This window comes from Mesoplodon densirostris, chromosome 11 (assembly GCF_025265405.1).
Source record: "Mesoplodon densirostris isolate mMesDen1 chromosome 11, mMesDen1 primary haplotype, whole genome shotgun sequence".
Lineage (NCBI taxonomy): Eukaryota > Metazoa > Chordata > Mammalia > Artiodactyla > Ziphiidae > Mesoplodon > Mesoplodon densirostris.
The window spans coordinates 42837497-42853075 of record NC_082671.1 but is presented as its reverse complement, the minus strand read 5'-3'; positions in this window follow the sequence as shown (position 1 = coordinate 42853075).

The window sequence follows — 15579 nt, the reverse complement described above, 5'->3', positions numbered from 1 at the left end:
CTCACAGCCCTTGGAAGAAACCAACCCATCTGACATCTTGATCTTGGACTTCTAGCCTCCAGAACTGTGAGACAATAAATTTCTGTTGCTTAAGCCCCACAGTCTGTGCTACTTTTTTCCTTTTTTTTTTTTTTTTTTTTTTTTTTTTGCAGACCTAGCTAATGAAAGCAGTAGGAATAACTGAAAATGAGCTATCTACCTGCCAATCAATCACTTGCTCCATGTGTTTTGAAAGCAAGTTCAGGTCCTGCCCACTGCTAACATTTGCAGGGCCAGAGGACAGAGAATAAATGGAAACCCACAGATCACTTAAGAAAGGGAAAATACTAATTGACCAAATCATTCTCTCATATAGCATGAATGAAATAGATTATTGCAAAATAAAATATTGTTTCCCAGTAATGTAAATATTTAAGAATTATGAATCAATAACTGTTCAATACAAATGTCTTATCCTTTTGCATTGACATAGTTTTACAATGGTAATAATTTAAAAATGTTTCAGCTCTGCTTTTTTTTTCTTAGCATCTTCATTGGAGTATAATTGCTTTCAATGGTGTGTTAGTTTCTGCTCTATAACAAAATGAATAGGCTATACATATATATATCCCAATATCTCCTCCCTCTTGAGCCTCCCTCCCACCCTCACTATCCTACCCACTCTAGCACCGAGCTGATCTCCCTGTGCTATGTGGCTGCTTCCCACTAGCTATCTATTTTACATTTGGTAGTGTATATATGTCCATGCCACTCTCTCACTTCATCCCAGCTTATCCTTCCCCCTCCCCATGTCCTCAAGTCCATTCTCTATGTCTCCGTCTTTATTCCTGTTCTGCCCTAGGTTCTTCAGAACCACGTTTTTTTTTTTTTTTTTTTTTTTTTTTTTTTTAGATTCCATATAGATGTGTTAGCATACAGTATTTTGTTTTTCTCTTTCTGACTTACTGCACTCTGTATTACAGTCTCTAGGTCCATCCACCTCACTACAAATAACTCAATTTTGTTTCTTTTTATGGCTGAGTAATATTCCATTCTGTATATGTGCCACATCTTCTTTATCCATTCATCTGTCAATGGACACTTAGGTTGCTTCCATGTCCTGGCTACTGTAAATAGAGCTTCAATGAGCATTGTGGTACATGACTCTTTTTGAATTATAGTTTTCTCAGGATATATGCCGAATAATGAGATTCCTGGGTCGTATGGTAGTTCTATTTCTAGTCTTCTAAGGAACCTTCATACTGTTCTCCATAGTGGCTGTATCAATTAACATTCCCACCAACAGTGCAAGAGGGTTCCCTTTTCTCCACACCCTTTCCAGCATTTATTGTTTGTGGATATTTTGATGATGGCCATTCTGACTGGTGTGAGGTGATACCTCGTTGTAGTTTTGATTTGCATTTCTCTAATGATTAATGGTGTTCAGCATTCTTTCATGTGTTTCTTGGCCATCTGTATATCTTCTTTGGAGAAATGTCTATTTAGGTCTTCTGCCCACTTTTGGATTGGGTTGCTTGTTTTTTTGATATTGAGCTCCATGAGCTGCTTGTAAATTTTGGAGATTAATCCTTTGTCAGTTGCTTCATTTGCAAATATTTTCTCCTATTCTGAGGGTTGTCTTTTCACCTTGTTTATGGTTTCCTTTGCTGTGCAAAAGCTTTTAAGTTTCATTAGGTCCCATGTGTTTATTTTTGTTTTTATTTCCATTTCTCTAGGAGGTGGGTCCAAAAGGATCTTGCTGTGATTTATGTCATAGAGTGTTCTGCCTATGTTTTCCTCTAAGAGTTTGATAGTGTCTGGCCTTACATTTAGGTCTTTAATCCACTTTAAGTTTATTTTTGTGTATGGTGTTAGGGAGTGTTCTAATTTCATACTTTTACATGTAGCTGCCCAGTTTTCCCAGTGCCACTTATTGAAGAGGCTGTCTTTTCTCCATTGTATATTCTTGCCTCCTTTATCAAAAATAAGGTGACCATATGTGTGTGGGTTTATCTCTGGGCTTTCTCTTCTGTTCCATTGATCTATATTTCTGTTTTTGTGCCAGTACCATATTGTCTTGATTACTGTAGCTTTGTAGTATAGTCTGAAGTCAGGGAGCCTGATTCCTCCAGCTCCATTTTTCTTTCTCAAGATTGCTTTGGCCATTTGGGGTCTTTTGTGTAATATCACTAAGGAACATAGATGCAAAAATCCTCAACAAAATACTAGCAAACAGAATCCAACAGCACATTAAAAGGATCATACACCATGATCAAGTGGGGTTTATCCCAGAGATGCAAGGACTCTTCAATATATGCAAATCAATCAATTTGATACACCATATTAACAAATTGAAAGTGAAAAACCATATGATCATCTCAATAAATGCAGATAAAGCTTTTGACAAAATTCAACACCCATTTATGATAAAAACGCTCCAGAAAGTAGGCATAGAGGGAACTTACCTCAACCTAGTAAAGGCCATATATGACAAACCCACAGCCAACATCGTTCTCAATGGTGAAAAACTGAAACTATTTCCACTAAGGTCAGGAATAAGATAAGGTTGTCCACTCTCACCACTATTATTCAACATAGTTTTGGAAGTTTTAGCCACAGCAATCAGAAAAGAAAAAGAAATAAAAGGAATCCAAATCGGAAAAAAGAAGTAAAGCTGTCACTGTTTGCAGATGATATGATACTATACATAGAGAATTCTAAAGATGCTACCAGAAAACTCATAGAGCTAATCAATGAATTTGATAAAGTAGCAGGATACAAAATTAATGCACAGAAATCTCTTGCATTCCTATACACTAATGATGAAAAATCTGATAGAATAATTAAGTTAACAGTCCCATTTACCATTGCAACAGAAAGAATAAAATACCTATGAATAAATCTTCCGAAGGAGAGAAAAGACCTGTACGCAGAAAAGTATAGACACTGATGAAAGAAATTAATGATGATACAAACGGATGGAGAGATATGCCATGTACTTGGATTGGAAGAATCAACGTTGTGAAAATGACTCTACTACCCAAAGCAATCTACAGATTCAGTGCAATTCGTATCAAACTACAAATGGCATTTTTCATAGAACTAGATCACCTATGGTTTTAATACGACTGAAAGTAGCCAAACTGTCAGACAAATACATTTAATTATTATTTTACAGATATGGATGTTCTGTTGATGAGCTGGCTGAGTCTGGGATAATAAAAGAGACATACATAATTTGTAAATTATTAGATATTTATTAGATCAAATTTATTTTTGTCTTTATTTCAGCACAACCACTGATTACTTAACTATAACCAGGATTTTTTTCTGATTTATTTTCTATTGTAATTAATTTTAAAGTGCACATAATTTGAATATATCTTCATCAGAATATAAATTAAACAAATTGTAATTATTTTCAAAGTGTGTGTAATTTGAATACATTATATTCAGAAATATAAATTGAATAGTATGTAAAACTTTCGAATTATTTTTCATGGAATTTTTTCTCTAAAATATGCAATATCATCTAATAAAGTTAAAATGTAGACTTCAAGTTAAAATTATTAGAAATAAAAAATCTGAATCTAAATTATTTAAATAAAGCTAACATTTAAAAATTTAGTTAATTAAATATTGTAAAAGGTAAAACTATTCACAGTTATGTTTAGTTTTCACCTAGTTGACAATGTAAAGAGTATTATACTTTACTGTGTGTCAGATTTTGACATAGGTAGATAGATAATAGTTGTAAATAAGTATACAAGTTTAAGAGTAATATTAATAGTTAAATCTTACAGAATGTTTTTCAACTGCTAAGTAAACCTGTGGTGAATACTGTACTGATCCATACACCTTTTGGGTCACAAATTAGATCCACAACTTAGAGCAGGAAGAGAAGTAAATGGATACTCAGCACTATGGGAAACAATACTTATGCAACAGTCTGTTTCACTCATGCTATTTGACAGGAAATATTTGGCAAGTGAATTAGTTTTCTCTCTTTTTAAAGTGTTTCTACCACATGTACTCTTCCTGTACCTGGAAGCACTGCTACCAAGGCACATATTCATGGCATTCACGTATAGATGCCTTTTGTTCTAAGGACATATAGGATAAATGAGGAGAAGCACTTCCTGGGGCCTGATTTGTCTTAAAGGAGATGTTTAGGCTTACAGGTTGGACTGTGATGGTGCTGACGGCTAGACTTCAAGTTACAGAGGCACTCCTCTATTGTTTAATAAACGTATTTTTGCATGTGTCTGTGGTATGTGTGGCCATATTTTTAAATTTGTTTTATGTGAGGCCCTCTGAAGAGTGAGAACCAGGGTAGGGACCTCCTTTTCCTGCCCACATCTGAGAGCCTATTGTGGGTTGAATAGTGACCCCAGCCCCCAATATTCCAGTCCACTCCAAATCTCACTGTGACATTATTTGGAAATAGAGTATTTGCAAATGTAAAGGATCTTGAGATGAAATCATCCTGGATTTAGGATAGGCCCTGAATCCAGTGAGTGGTATGCTTTTAAGGAGGGTAGAGGACACGCACATACCTACACAGGAAGGAAGGCCTTGTGAAGATGGAGACAGGGATTGGAGTTATGTTGCCAAAAGCCAAGGAGTTCCTGGGGCTACCACAGACTGGAAGAGGCAAGAAAGGATTCTTCTCTAGAGCCTTCAGGAGGAGCATGGTCCTGTTGACACCTTGATTTTGGACTCCTAGCCTCCAGAACTGTGAGAGAATACACTTCTGTAGTTGTTAGGCACCTAGTTGTGGTAGGGTGCTACAGTAGTCCCAGGAAACAAATGTAAGGTGGTCCTGGTTATGACGGATAGACATTGACTCTTGTCTTTCTATAACCAGTAAGAATAACCCAAGAAATGTTTTCTCTCCATGCACTCTAGTAGTTATTATGTCAGCATGATGGAATCCCATTATAGCTTCATTTGGCTTAATCAGATTCAACTTTTCAAAAGTGAAGAGGAAAATGATAATTTCAACAATATTGGCAAGTGATATGTTTACTACTCCCTGAGCATGTATCCCATTCAGTGTGAACTTTGGATTTGAGATATGAATCTGTGGCTATCAGTCTAGTTTCCCCGTGCTTCTCTTAGTATCAGCACCTACCAACCTATCTATCTATGTATCTATGTATTTATCTATCTGTATATTTTTATTTCTATCTAATAAAGCATGGTTCCTAAACAAAAACACTTTAATACAACCATGCTCAACCAAAGAGACAGTGATCTGTTCCAATACTGGGGGAAAAACCCAGCTGCACCGTGTTTAGTCACTACTCTGTGATCTCAGAACAGACTATTCTAACTATGTCGTCCATGAACTGAATATTATGTTCTGGACCCACTCTGTGAACATTCAAACACTTATTTCCAAGCTGACTAAAATGATATAATCCAGAGATCCAGGACATTCTTGACTCTGCCATTGAATCTGGTCAAGTTGATTACAAGTTATTTCTGTATTCTCACTATAGTGTGAGAACAAATGAAGTAGGTGGGTGTGGTTCTCAGAAGTTTCTTTAAACTATTCTTAGGCTACAGTGTTTACAGGGAAAAAATTATGAGGTAAAAGAAAATACACTCATAAATGGTTGAAAAATCTTGCACCGTATAAAACTTTATAAAACTGCCTTGTAACATGCAGCTTAAGTTTTAACTACATTTCATTTTGGAAATGAGAGAGGAAATGCTCTTTGAAGAAATCTTTATGATGGACTGGTGAAGGGAACTGGCATGATTACAGTTTTTCAGCAATTCTTTGCATCTTCAGGGCAGTAAACACACTTTGAGGATTTAGTAAGTGTGGATATGGGGACCACAAGATGGAGGAGAAGGAAACCCTTCTTCATGTTCGTAGGCAGAATCATCAGTATCTTCAATAGGTCCTTTAAAATATTTGATATTAAAATAGTATATTATTTTCTTCATCTCTGAAGTGTAAGTGATATTGGACTTTAAGATAACAGGATTTGAATCCAAGAAATCTAAGCTTGAATATGTTCCAAAGTCTATTGGGTGCTCGATGTTGGGAAACCCATTTAATATCTTGGGGTCTCAGTTTCATCACATAAAAATGGGCAAAATAACAATTGCTCATGGAATTCTCATAAAGATTAATAAGATAGCTTCTATAAAGTGACTAGTACAGTGCCTAAGTTAGAATAGGCACTGGTCAAATGGAATCTACTATCCTTTATCTTATTTCACAGAAATTTGTATATGTATATTTATATATTTGTATAATATAAATCATTTTAATTAAAAATTTTTAAATGAGCACTATCCATCAATAACAGGAATGGGGCTTCCCTGGTGGCGCAGTGGTTGACAGTCCGCCTGCCGGTGCAGGGGAAGCGGGTTCGTGCCCCGGTCCGGGAAGATCCCACATGCCATGGAGCGGCTAGGCCCGTGAGCCATGGCCGCTGAGCCTGCGTGTCCGGAGCCTGTGCTCCGCAACGGGAGAGGCCACAACAGTGAGAGGCCTGCGTACCGCAAAAATAAAAAAAATAACAGGAATGTTTTGAAATGATTCTCTGCCTGGAATGATTTTGGTTGGTGCTGGTGATAGCTGCTTTTACTTTCAGACAATTTTGTTACATTTACAATATTTGGGGGACACAGAGGAAAACCTCTGTCAGAGTCACTCACTCCCTGGCACCAGTACTTTATTCTCTCTCCTGAATGCCTAAGATGTTAAGTCCATGGGAAGCATAACCAAAGGGGAGAGGCAACAGTGGGAGCCACTGCTGGCTATGCCACTCCCCGCTCTTCCTCCTTAAAGCAATTGATGTAAGTTCACCATAGCAGAGAGCTTAAATATTATGCTCTCTCAAGAGAGGCAAAGTGGAGTGTATGTGCAGTAAGACCAATTATATGGTAGATTCTAATCTGTGTTTTTCATTTTTCATTAACGATCACCACCACTTGCTAATCATCCCTGCCATCTTGGAGAGGACAGGATGAGTTTTACAGGCTGTGCTGGGAGAACAAACAGTCTCACAGTGCTCTCTCTTGCAAGGAAAAGCACAGGAGACAACCACAGAGTTTAGAAGGCTTATAGCAAATTATTTTCCACTTAGTAGTCCTAATATTTAGGGTTCAGAAAACCAATTAATACAGTTTACCGGTAAAGAAAGGGAATTAGGTTGGATTAGGATACAAATTCAATGCAATTTTCTCTCTTCTGCTGGTGGTGAGAAAAATTTTTTTACAAAGAAAGATAAAAGCTTACACTGTGGCCACTGATGTACCCACAGACCACCCACATATTACATCAATTTTCTATTTTTCTGAGGTCTTAATTCTAATAAAGATCTGATGAATATTATGAGATGTTTAATATTCTGTTGTTTTTCTTTGGAAGTCAAATTAGGATCTGTTCATATTTTTAGGTTTTTTTTTTCTTTTTACTTAAGTAAACCATTTTGGTCTTGAAATGTTTCTGAGAACTATGTCTTTCAAGGACTTTAAATGACCCCTTACCTCGATCTCCTTTATATTACTAACATCACATTTCACAAAAAGCAGGAATTGCTAAGAATATGAAAACTAAAAGGCAGATCATTTTAAAAATCAAGCAGCTGAAAAATAGGCATACTTTTTCATGACCCAGTTTGAAGGCTGTGACATGAACTAGGACCCATTTGTACATGGTGGACCTGAAATTCCAGCAGGTCATTCCTGCCTTTTGCTGCCTCTGAAAACACATGCACAAACATGCCACAGAGGCAAAGCAGAGAGCAAAGATGAGAGGACAGCCATCGGACTTGTTGGCTCCATGCTGTCTCCAGCAGCATACGTGCTTTTGCTCTTTTATAAAATGATATCTTTGTTCCTTCAGTAATGTGACTTAGCATTTATATAGCATAGACTATGTGATAAAATATTGCCAGTTTCCAGCTCATTTCTCATAAGTGATGTAATCATTTCATGCACCCAGAACAGAAAAAACATACACTGCAGGGCAACAGGTGCTTAAAAATGCCTTGAGGGAAATACATCCATCATGTCATTCTGTGTTTTATATGCATAATTTATTTATTTTTCCTTCCTGGTCCTGAGGTAGGGAAAGCACCTGCAACCCACAGCAATGCTTTTGGTAGGACGCTTCCAGATTCTAGTCAGTTTTCATCAAAGCATCAAAGCTTTGGGGCTGTGATCTTCTTTATACACTTCATATACAGCACACTCTTCAGCTAATATAAAAATAAAACAATAGAGCTACAGAAATGCATTTTCTTCACTACCTCTCCCACATCTAAACACCCATTTAAAAATAATATCCCTATGTCCTGGAGTATACCTTTCCTCTTCCCCCCACTTATAACTTTCTGTCTCCCTAGTACCAGGTTGGAACACCACATACTACATATTTTCTCAATGCATCATAATTACAGAAAGACCTGTGCTATATAGCTTTATGTAGGTTTTCCTTATGATGAAAATTCAGTGTGCTAACAACCCTTAAAATTTCTCATTTCCTTCACCAAATGTAATGGTTTTTTGATTTTACACAGGGGGCTGCTGCATAAAGAAGGTAAGACCATTCTGAATGGATTATAAAGTAATTCTCTATGGCGACTAAACTCCATACGATTCTTCCCTTCCTCACATTAAGATTTCCTGTGTGTGAACACTTGGAAAAAAGCTGCTTTAGTATAAAGATGGTCTTTGGCTTTAGTTTCGGAGCTGACGTGAATATAATTTTTTTTTCAAGAGGAAAATTTGATAAGGGGAATCATGGAGCCAAAAATTGTTGAGTGCCAGTGATGTGGACCACAGCAGTGGGCTGGATGGGTAGATCTCCTTGTGTGTTTCCATTTTCTTTTCCACGTATGTACATCTACTTATTCTATTTTATTACTAGTTAGGAAATGTCAGTAAGCAAGTGTTTAGCAAAGGTGAGTGCATATCCTTCCCAGTGTAGCTTGGCTCTAAACGATATTCTTATTAGATCTCCAGTGCACTGGGCCATGGAGTAGGCTGCTGAAAGAGCACAGGGGAAGTGGTCAATAGTCTTAAGAAGCAGTCAGTGATTGTATCAATCAGGATTTTGTTTTCAACTGCTGGTGTCAAAAAGCCTAACTCAAGTTAGCGTGAGGAAATAAGAGGGGATTATTGGTTTTTATAACCAAATTCAGTTCAGTATAGGCATGGAGCTGGCCTTAGGAATGATGGAGACAGTGGAGGCCATCACTTTTGAGCATCCCTGCCTCTCTGTGTGGGTTAGATTTATTTTTAAATGATGCAGATGCATTTTCTCCATGTGTGATAGGAACTCCAGACTTGCATTCCTTCAGCTCCATAATCCGAGAAGAAAGTAGTTCTTTCTCTCCCACTTCTAGTTAATAAATTCTCTGATGCTAGAAGTTTCTTGAACCAATTACACCTCCTATATTCCTGGGTTCTAGCTGCAAGGGAAAAAATAGGACAATTGGGATCAGTACATAAAGTCAACCACCCCAAAACGATAGATTGATTATAGAATAGGTTTACTCTTTCTTCAACCTTAAGTCTTATAACCACCCATGCTTCCACAGAATCAACTCAGTCCACAAATCTACCCAACTTCACAGAGGACTGGAGGCCAACCTCAGACTTTCCTTGGCTGGCAGAAATGAGATAGTGGGGGACATTTTGGTCAGCCTTGTCTCTAGAAAGTAGATCTTATGGACCCCAACTTTTCATGGCAGCAAGAAGAAGAAAAAAAGACCATTATGTTTCTTAGAGATTGATAAAACAGGCAACATGATGAGGTGGAGGAGTCTATTACTTGTTTTTAAGAGTAGTCATCACACCACATGGCCAATGAATGTCCAGCTCCGACCAATTAGATTAACCATTCCTCCTATCATGTGGAGGCATGGTAACAGTGCTCCCTTCAACACTGCCTTCTTATGGGAAGTAGATGTTCTATCTCCTTTAGAAATCAGAGGAGGGGGCAAAACATTTCTCCTTTCCCTTCTACAAGGAAGAACCCTGAATTGTGTAGGTCAGGTCACATGCTAATCCCTCAGCCACTCATTGAGACCGGGGAACCAGGTACTGTGATGGACCCGACCTGGGACAAATGTCCACACTAGCGGCAGAATGCGAGCCACAGGAATTTTACCAGAAAGAGAAGGGACAGGAGTTTTGTAGTTCAAACATGACCAACAGTAATCATTTTGAGCCATACAGCCTTGATGGTAAGGATAAAAGTATAGGGTGGAGTGTTAATACGGAAATTTTAACAGAAGAGTCAAGATATCAGATACCAAAGTGAGAGAGAGAGACAGACCATATATAAAATGGTCAATGAAAACTGCCAAGAACTGGTTTCACAATTTTTAAAGCCCCTCAAATGCTTTAAGAGTACAAGTCTAGAGAAAGTAGAAAGGAGAGGACGATTTGCGAAAAGATTTCTTTGGGGAGAGCTGTTGCCTCATTGTAAATCTGTTCCTCCCACTTGAAGGTGGGGATAAGGACCCTAATATGTGACCCCTGAAGTTGTGGGGATATTTGTTCCACCAGCTTCCTGGTGAGCTGTGCTGGTATAAGGACATGTTTAAAGAGAAAGTGGCTGCTATTTTGGGAATTGATGCTGGTTCTCTAAGATGACTGGTTAAAAGTACATGAAATCCAGGGGACAGATATAGAGTCCACGATAGAAATTTAGGCTTGGAGATGTTTCTGCCACAGGATGAAAGGCCACAAAGGGAGAGTTTGTGTGGGATGAACACTGGGTAACCAGAAGTGTAGTGCGCATCGGGGATGTCTTGTGGAAGACCTGCCCCCATATCATGGGAGTTGAAGCCAGACTGGGTGGTGGCCTACAGTCCTCTTCTCCCTTATTCAGTGCCTCCCCTTGCAGGAGGATTATAAATCCCTGCCCTAAAATATTTTCTTTGTAAAATCAACCAGTCCATGCATCCATGCATCCATCCACCCATCCATCCCTGCCCTGATGAACTCTGTGTGACCAATGAGGGTGAGTGGACGTTTGCGCATCTCTCTTGGGCAGACATATAAAGGGGCAGCACTTGCTCCCTGTGCTCTTTCCTCTGCTGCCTTGATCTTAGAAGAATGTGTTGTGATGTGGAGCCTCATTAACTTAAATTTCTGAATGACTACAGTAAACAGAGCCTGCTTGCCCACCCACCCTTGAGGCACATGGTGAGTAAGCTGAAACTAAACTCTGTTGTCTTGGGCCAGTGATTTTGGGGGGTTAGCTGTTGCCACAGCATAATCAATTCCATCCTGACACAAGGGACCTAGTGTGGGAGCCTCTGAAGAGCTCTGAGAACCAACTCTATCCATCTCACCAATTCCACAGAGTGAGCCAAGTACCAGCCAAGTAAGAATTTTCTCCTATTGCTTCATCACCCACCTCTGCCCCCATCCTGATAGGTCTTGGCTGGAAAGAGGGAGATGATGGGCCTCTAATGATGTCCATATTTTAGGGTATTGTCTAGGACTGAATGACCTAATGACTGAATTGAGGTTGTGTTGGCATTTTAATGTCTTCATAGGGTTGTTTATTGCCTGAAAGTGACCAGAAAAGAAGTGACCCTGGCAGAATGTTGATCTAGAAGCAAGGCAAAAATTTTCCTTATCCCCACACCCACCAATTATAAAAAAGAAAACTAAGACAAGCAAATCAAAATGAAACAACCCAAAACTTTCCTCCATAGAGCAGAATTATGAGAGTGGGAAACTGTTTTTAAAAATGAGAATCTTAAACACATCTTATACATTGTGCTTGTTAACATCACCACCTACATAAATAAATCAAGAGAGCTGATTTTAAGGTTTTAAATTGACTTCAGAACTAAAGTTTATTTTTATTTTATTTTTTAACATGCATTCTATTTTAATAGTTGCATAATGCCTCATAGTATGAATATACAATAATTTTTTCAACTACTCCTATTTTTAAAATTTTATTTATTTATTTATTTTGGCCATGTCCTGTGGCATATGGGATCTTAGTTCCCCGACCAGGGATCGAACCCGCTCCCCCTGCATTGGAAGCACAGTGTCTTAACCACTGGACCACCAGGCAAGTCCCTAAAGTGTATTTTTAAATGCAAATGAATGGATGGCACTTATATCTTGCATTTATATATAAGAACAAAATTAGACATTAAAATTTAAACAATAATGTATGGTTTGGTTTGTTTTTGTTACTGTGTGTACCAAGTGGTAGAAAGAAGCTGAAATACAGAAGGAAATTTGTGGTGAGAAGAATTGACCGAGTCATTTTTAAGCACAGCGCTGAGAGTCTGACCCCCCTTTTGCAGTTTTGCCTTTTACTGTTGTGCCTTATAATCTTGGGCAATTCATTTAACTTTCTATATTACAATTTTCTCATCTATACAATGAGGGTAATAACTGATTTCTCAGGTTTATGTGAGGAATACCTTATTAATGCCTATAAGAGTCTTGAAAATATAAAGTGCTCCATAAATATTAAATGGAACTAGGTGCACATCTTCTCAGTGAAACTTATAGGATTGCTAAAATTTGAAAACTTTAGATCTTTATTCCTCCAAAATGGGAATGACCATACTCCAAGGAGAGAATCTCAGAATATTTTTCAAAAATATACTTTAAAAGCTGAAACTTTTACATTTTTTTTACATTCACATAGAATGTTTTACATTCACATAGATGATTTCTTGGACATTTAATAAAAACATGCTATGCATATTTGTAATAATACTGGTATACATTTCAAAGAGCTTACATATTTATTACTTTAATTGAATCACCTAATTGTAGGTTAGGAAGAAATCTTAGCCAGCATCTAGTATAGTTCCCTGTTTCTCTTTCCCACATTTGTGAACTGAGGTCATGAGAGACTCAACAACCTTATTAGTTATCACACAGCTAATTTATCAGATACTCCCATAAGTCTGCTGAGATAAGTAGGGAATTTTATTTATCTTCATTTCCTAAATAATTTATCTGATTTAAAATATTTTGGAGGTTTTTAGAGATAAGTTTCAATTTTGGATTAAAGGCAGTGAGGTGAATTGGCTTGAATGTAGGGTTATGGACAGAATTGGCAGGGGAAACTGGGGTTCTCTGATTCTTAATTTTGCTGTTCTTTCCAGTCCACCTAGCTACAATTAATCCTTCCTGTCACACTAGGCTCCCAAGTTAAGGCCTAAACTGTGTAACCCGCAGTTTAGTTTTATATCAAATATCTCAGGGCTGGTTGAGTTTGACAGGAAAAACAAATGGCTGGCTCTGTCTAGCTTGGCCCTGGGAGAGTAGGATCCCTCAGCTGTTGAGAAATGATTTTCAGTTTTTAACCATAGAGAGATTTGGAGTGTAGTAGCTTGACTGGAGGAGTATGGGCTATGGAGGTGAAGGACAATTGGATGCCCTGAGGTAGTGCTTAACAGTTTCTGGCCCTGTTCTCTTTGTTACGGTGTCTGGGACCTAAAGGGAAGGAGCTGAGAGAAACCAACCACAGCAGCAACAATAGTCACAAGGTCACGATTTCTCTGTGAAGAGGACAGTTGGGTAGAGGCTAAATCTGGTGTATCCAGTGTGCTTCTTTCTGCTCTCTTACATGTAGAACATGTTGGAAAGAAAAGTTGGTAGGCCAGAATGGAAAACAGAGAAGCATTTTGCTGAGATATGTGGATTATTCAAATGCTGATAGTGACTTGCTTCCATTCCTCACAGTACTGGGTACTAAGAATGGATTGGCAGGCATCAGACACTACACATCACAGGTGGAATCCATAGCAGCCAGGAAGTGAGGAGATCGTGGGGGAAAAGAGGGAATGGAAGTTCGTGTAATACGATAGAGGCCACCTCCCACACACACTGAGGCAGATGGTGTGTTGATGCTGATAATGGTGATGAAATGATTTTTATTCTCATGTATCAGCAGAAATTTAATATAACCTAAAAATTATTTTTAAAAAACAGAAAACAAAACCCTAGCCATTGTCATATCTCTCTTAGCATATTGTGAGCTTGACTGAAGATGAACACTGGGGAAGTGAAGGTGGTTTAATTTTCTGGGCAGTCTATAGAAACCCTTCCATTCACAGGCAGTCTCTTTGCTGACCTTTCTAACAGTACTTTGTTTCTTGAGCCATCCGTACCTTCCTGTGTGAGGCCTCTTCAGATGGATAGTCTATACTTGCAGGTACGACTAGGGTAAGAAATGCATGTTATAGACTGTGGAACATAGAAAGGTGAACTAGTTAACATAAGAATGAACTGCTTAGTGATGTAGCACAATAGTCCAGCCCTGAAGGAATTTCCTAATTAGTGAGTAATAGGCTCACTAATTTTATTTGTTCAGGGCATTTCCAAATTATTGAGTTTTTGTTTGCTTTCTCCAAATGAAAGTAGAGAACAAAATAGTCTCACTTGTAAGGTTATAAGTTTGCTTCCTTACTGTTATTCTCCCCACTCCCGGTCACGTCTTTGACCCATCTGTCTTCCAAAAACATATTTAAGGCTATAATTAGGGTAATTAAAGAATAAATATCATTCTGTTAAGAAACATCATTTATGGTAACTGTCCTTCATGTACCACTGTACTCTGAATATACCATGAGCTTTATTAAGTGACCAGTTAGTGATCAATTACTTTTAAATAAAATGTAATTACATTTTTATATCATGTAGATATATTTTCACCTGTTCATATTCACATTTATGTATAGAATCATATGACAATTAGTCTAAATCTGGATAGCAATAACTTTTTGCATACTTTTCAAAATCTCTGTCTTTGTGTGTAGAAGCCATGCTGCTAAAGCAAATATATTCTCAACAGTTCTAAAACCCATTAAAGCCCTACACGACCATTAAAAACCAAATGTGTGCTGCTGTCGTCTGGAGGTGCTGTAAAATTGTTTAAGTTAAACTTGTTTCTTAGTACTTGGGGGCAAAAACAACACACATCTAAATCAGATGGGTCCTAGGGGCAGGACAGGAATAAAGACGCAGATGTAGAGAATGGACTTGAGGACACGGGGAGGGGGAAGGGTAAGCTGGGACGAAGTGAGAGAGTGGCATGGACATATATACACTACAAATGTAAAATAGATAGCTAGTGGGAAGCAGCCGCATAGCACAGGGAGATCAGCTCGGTGCTTTGTGTCCACCTAGAAGGGTGGGATAGGGAGGATGGGAAGGAGGAGATAAGGGGATATATGTATATGTATAGCTGATTCACTTTGTTATAAAGCGGAAACTAATACACCATTGGAAAGCAATTATACTCCAATAAAGATGTTTAAAAAATTAATAATAATAATAAAAAATAAATCAGATGGGTTGTTGTCGATTTTAGTGAAGAGTTTTTTTTAAAAATATGAAAATAACTCTAGCAAAATATCCTGGATACTGATATGATAAACAATATACAGGGATCCTCAAAGGATCTAGAGTTCAATGCTGTGCCACCAGCTAAAGAACAGGAACCTAATATATTAAAGACTTGTGGATTATACCATGAGATATGGTTTGACTCATATTTTAGCTGGATCTATGCCATCGCACAGTGCTTTTAATTGTCTTTTGTCCTGCATGCTTCTCAGTTGCAAATAATTCTGC